We start from the raw sequence: 6,151 nt of genomic DNA on the forward strand, positions 1-6,151 counted from the left end.
AAATAGTTTTGCTTAAACACAGGGTATCACTGCACATGGAAAGTCGAAGAAAATCATGGACAGTCATAATTTACATCAAAAATGCCCAAAAGTTATGGAAACTGACCATAGGTCATGGATTTTGGGCTATAGAGCATACATAGTTACTGATAACAGCTTAGGTGAAAAAATGACATGTCACAGGCATTTCTTACGCTTTTACGGGTCAGTCCCAATTTTTCGTGCATTTCAAAATTTAATTGCATCTGCTCTTATAAAACTTGCTCCTTTTTATTTTCTATGTGATTCTACCCCTTGGACATTCATAATATTGTGCTCAGTATTATTTTAAACCCTTCTTATACATTTTATTGTGTAGTAGATGATTGTACACCCCTAATTTTGCCGTGCTCATTTGAAGTTTTTAATTTGTTTGCATCCGAGTTGATGAATGAAGGAAATGAAAAAAAAAGGGGGGCTCAACCAAACCAAGCACTGCTACCAGATGTCTATTGTACTAGTCGTCAAACAAAAGTCTTTAAAACAGACCAGTAGCTGAAGCAAAATTCAGCAAGCAACTAATAGGAGTAACATGATTCTCTCACTGTTCAAGCAAATGATGACCAAAGTCTATCAAACGACCAAATCTATAGGCAGAAAGCCTTTCACAATAACATGGGGGTGTAAGTAATAGATTCTTCATTAAAGAGGTAACCTCTGCAAATGGGATCATTACTGACACCCATTATAGCAAGTTGCTGCTTTACGGTGTAAGACCAGTAGGAAGACCAGAAGTCATCCTAATACTAATTTTGGAAAAAAGCCTTTTGCATTTTGGGAATGTGAGCCTCAGAGAGAATCAGGTCTGTCCTCCTTGAGATGACAAGCTGAATATGTTCAATATCATCGCCAGATAACCTCTTCGACTGGAAGGTTTCTTTCGCAACAGCAATCTTAACCATACTCACTGCTTGAACAACCCCTTACCATTCGTGGCCTACCCAAGAATTATAGAAATTCGGTCCATTAGATCTCTGATAACCTTTTAAATTTTAAAGATATTGAGTGGAATTTTTTTCATGAGTTTTAGAATATATCTGAGCTTTGGATTATAAAAGTTATAAATTGCTATCTTTTGACCATGTGCAGTGAAAAAGTAATTGCTTTACACGTTCGTATTTCATTTTGTTTTGAAAATTTTAACTTCAAATTTTGTTGCTATATTTCTCTAATATGCTGCCAAATAGTCTGAAAGTTTAGTAACGTTTGACGAAAAACTCTGTATGATATGAGCCAAAAACCTTTTAAAAAATTGCATTTTTGAAAGAAGAAATGCTTATATCTCCATGGGTATAAGAGATACTTTCACGAAAATATAAAATAAATTTTTGATAGGATTTAAATTATTTCTCAAATTTATAGCTTATTACCTTACAATGAAAAATGATCAAAAATTGTTTTTTGGTTCCTCAACTTGTTAATGGCCCTCTAAATGAATAGTAGACCTAATTTTATTGGACAATGACAGCTGGAGTTACTTTGTATGTGAAAAAAATTACGGAGCAATTGGTCTTTTATTTCTCTAGAAATCTGTAAAAATGAAATTTTGAAAGTGTCCCAATACTTTTAGTCATATAGTGTACATTCGGAAAAGTTTCACTCTTCCCCAAAAAATATGATGATCCTCTTTTGTTGTTGTGTGTTGTGTTTATAGTTTATACAATCAATGGTGCCAAACAGTTGTGCTTTACGTTCTGTGGTCTCTAAGTACAGATTTCTTTTTCTTAGTTGCATTGATTTTAATTCGCGAATAATTCCATGGACTAAGTAGAAAGTTCAAGGAATTCTAAGTACTTAGGAACAGGGCCGTAACCAGACTCTTGTTTCGGAGGGGGTTTTACCAAACACATTCTTTGAAACATTTATATGGTCTATCAAATTTGGTTTCATGTGTATTGTATTGATTTTTGTTTACAATAGATTATCTAAATGAAAGGGGTTGATGTTCTTACAAAACGCCATATTGTTACATATTAAATAATGGAAAGCATTTTTTTGGATGAAAAATTTCAGTGGGGGTTTGAACCCTATAAACCACCCCCTTGCATACTGCCCTGCTTAAGAAAGGATTTTTCTTTCTCCGAAAAGTCGTTTTCCAGGATCCCAGAAATGAAGAATCTGTACAGTTTACACACTCTGTTATTAGTGACCTTAGCCCTGAACCAGTGATATTCTATTTCCGTGACACAACAAGAGAAAAGTTTTTAGGGGGGGGGGACATTGGAGAAAAAACAAAAAAATTGTATCTGACAGAAAAGGGGGGTTTGGGGGTTCTCCCCCGGAAAAATTTCGAAACTTTTAGCTTTAAAAACATAATTTTAGACTTTTATAGCTGATGTTAGGGGGGCAAAAAGTGCAGGGGTCTCAGCGGAATTTCTAGAAATTGAAGCTTTAAAAACGCAATTATAGGCCGTATTTGCTGACGTTAGGGTAACGGATGGAGCTCAAAGACTATCCCTGATCGATTTTTTTTTGATAGGTCGTAATCAATTCCTCCCCCCTCCCCCATGCTTTTGACATTGAATTTTCAAGAACGCAATTTTAGACAAGCGTTGAAGATTTTATGCGAAGGAGGTTCTAAAGCTCATCCCTGGTAGAAATTTCAAAATTATGGTGCTAAAAACTAAAGCGATGTTTTATATTCAGGAGCTATTCCTCTTAATATTTTTGTAAGTGTAGCTTAAAAAACCTAATTGCTTTTTGATATTGGAGGAAGGCGGTACAGGAACCATTGCCCTAATATTTTATTCAAGTCTTAAAAACACAATTATAAAGCCATATTTTGTAACATTAGGGCTAGTAATTTTTTGAAGTTAAAGCTCCAAACACGCAATTTTAAGCGATATTCGATGTTTTTCAGCATTTCGATAGAAGCATTTCGAACACTTTCTTATTTTCAGATGAACTAGAAAAAATAGTATGGGGGAGGGGGGGAATTAGTTGATCAATCAGCTGTTACTTTTAATATTTTTAATTCAAAGATTTATTTAAAAAATAAATTAAGATTTTCCCTTAAGATTACTATTAATTTCTAAAAACCACTTTGTTCTCCAAAGATGTGTTCTTTTCTTCTCATCAGTAAGAAATAGTTTAATAATAATAGTTCAATATAAATAGTTTTTAGTTTAATAATAATAGTTTTGTAAAACACTCAACTCAGCATTCTGTGTGAGGGGAGGGCTGTTGGCCTCTTTCTGGATTCCCCACTGTTTTATTATACCCGTCTATTACGTGGTTGGTTGTACATTCATGTGAGCGCCAGTTAAAGGATTAAAAGTAAATTTCGCTTTAAGAAAACTTCGGAAATGCAGCAAAATTTCCGCTCTTTCTCGAAAACACTCATTTTTGGGCGCGCAATCCTAGTTTCTCTACTTTAATTTAGTGAACTAGGATTACATGCCTATATATATCGGGGGGATCATCTCTTTAGGATCAGGTGCACACACAAGGGCCTCTTCTGGGCTTCAGATTGCACCGCTGTGATACAGTTTAAAAACAGATAAACTATAGGTTGAAATTACTAATTGGTGGTTGAAGACGGATACAACTTTTGCATGTAATTTATAACAATTGCATTGTTAATATGCGAATTACACGTTTTGTTATCGTTTGAAAGTAGGAAAAGTGCATCGCGTGAATCATGTAAAGTTACAAGCAGAAGTCATGGATTTCAAAGCTCTAATTACAGAAGATACCCTGTTAATGCAAATTGTTTCGAATTAAGTTCTTTTTTTTTAAATTTATTTATTTCATTGTATTTAGCAATTAAAATGCAAAATATAAGAAAAAATAATTGCACTAGGTGTTTACTGATACTAGAAATACTTAAAACATTGGAAATGTATCGGATTTTTTTTTTAAAATAATATTGGAATTATTAGACTTAAAGGGGAGTTTTTATTGAAATACTTGATGGAAAAATATTTAAAAACTAGTATTTGAGTGGAATATTTCCATGGGAGTAGCCAGAGGGAGCATGGAGGGGCAGCTGCCCCTTCCTGGAGGAAAATTTTCTATCCGCAAATTCCTCCTCCTCCCAAAGGTAGTTCAAAATTTTAATTTTAGGACTTCAATTTTGAATAATATTTGGAGGGCTACTTACCTGCTCCCTTTCTGCTCCTTAGGCCAAAATAGCATATGGTGTTTTCCTCTCTGCCATTTAACATTCTCATTCCTCAAAGATAGCTTTGAAATAGAAGCTTTAAACATCATGGGAACTCCAAATCTCTTACGCCATCCCATAATTTCAGAGTATCCGCGCACCTGGGAAGTCATGGCTTCGACTATGACCGACATTTTTCATTTAAAATCATAATTTTTAGCAAAAAAAACCCTCAAAAATCATGAAAATTGACAACTGGTTATGGATTTTGAGCTTTGGAATATATATAGGACCATGTTTTACCGAGAGGACGCGAAATTGACGCAATTTAGCTGTTTTTATGCTTTGTTCCTAAGTTCTGATCTTTTACGCATTTCAAAATCCCATTGCATCATCTGTTGTAAAATTCGTTCATTTTTGTATGCTGTGCGATTATACCAAGTGGGCACTAATGTTTTGCTAACCATTATTTAAACTTACTAGGGGCTCCGCCCCCTGCTCGCCGACGCTCACCAACCCCCGAAGATTGCTTCGGAATCTCATTTGATTCGCAAAGATTTAAAACGTCAATTAGAAAGAAACAGATTAAAAACGCATTATAAGTAGTGATGTTACGAATATCCGTATCCGTATCCGCGGATATCCGAGGAAAAATAAAGATCTGTATCCGTATCCGCTACTTTTTTGACGGATCTTAAACGGATCGCTATTATTCTAAAAATTCTTAAATATTTGAATAAAAGACTCTTAAATTCCGTTTAAATTAGGTTTTATTTCCTGTTTAAATTATAAGGTATCATTTCAGAAGCCAATTTGTACCCCCGTTGCAAAAAAAAAAAAAAACGGATAATGAGTTTTAAAAGTGTATCTGTGTGTCGATTTGTGGCATCGTAGCTCCTAAACAGATGAACCGATTTTGATAGTTCTTTTTTCGTTCAAAAGGTGACTTGATCGAAAGTGTTCTTAGCTTGGCCTCGTTTTTGCAGAGAACTTTAATTACCGGAAATATTAATAAAAACCGACTTAACGTTTTTAAGAATTATGGTAGTAAAAAATTACCCGTATGTTAAAAATATTGGCTCCAAATTGAACGAACTAAGTTTTCTGCGTTTGATATTTGTTTGGAACTTCCAAGTTATATACAATAAAAGCTATAATCTTGTTAAGGGAATTTTAAATGCAATTCAAAGTCTTTATACGCGTGATCGGTAGCTATTTCATAGTCAAGTGTCATAGGATAAGGAGAAAAAACTCAATGATTAAAATTTTCTATCTGCTGTCAGTTCATATTTGTTAGCAATGTGTGTTCTGACCCGCGAAATCCATCTCAATATCAGGTCGGCCCTCTGAGACATGTTTTTTCTTTTAGTTTAATGTTAGTTTCTGTTATTGATTTGGGGTTATATTATTCTTCATTTTGGTTTTTCATGGAATTCTACAAAAAAAGGGAGACTAAATTCTCTATTTACTGTTTGTAAAGCTGATTCCGGCTCTGTTACTCTGTCGGTCGGAGTAAGTTGGGTGGAATGGGTCAACGCTGGGTTTATGCTGAAATAAAATGCGAAAAATAATCTCTAGCCTGTCCAGTAGCAGCTTTACACCCTTGCTCTTGTATCCTACATCTACGGAGCAACCTAGAAATAATTTTTCACATTCTATTTAAGCATTAATGCAGCGTTGACCCGTTCCTTCCAACTCTCCCTCAAATTTATCGGAGATTTCTTTAAAGAATAAATCATTCTTGATTATATTTTCGCCGTAGACGACATTTTTTGAAGAAGCAGTGTTATTATTCTGACGTGAATACCTTCCGTAACAAATTAAATTTTTGGATAGTTAAATTGGGGGAAAAAAAGACGAGATCCGTATCCGTATACGCGGATCTTGACACTAATGATCCGTATCCGCGGATCCATTTTTTTGACGATTCGGCACATCACTAATTATGAGCTCCCTTTGGACAAAAAGCACCCCTTAACAGGGTTTCAAAATAAGTTGTACCAACTTGCA

Source organism: Uloborus diversus, chromosome 5, assembly GCF_026930045.1.
Source record: "Uloborus diversus isolate 005 chromosome 5, Udiv.v.3.1, whole genome shotgun sequence".
Classification (NCBI taxonomy): domain Eukaryota; kingdom Metazoa; phylum Arthropoda; class Arachnida; order Araneae; family Uloboridae; genus Uloborus; species Uloborus diversus.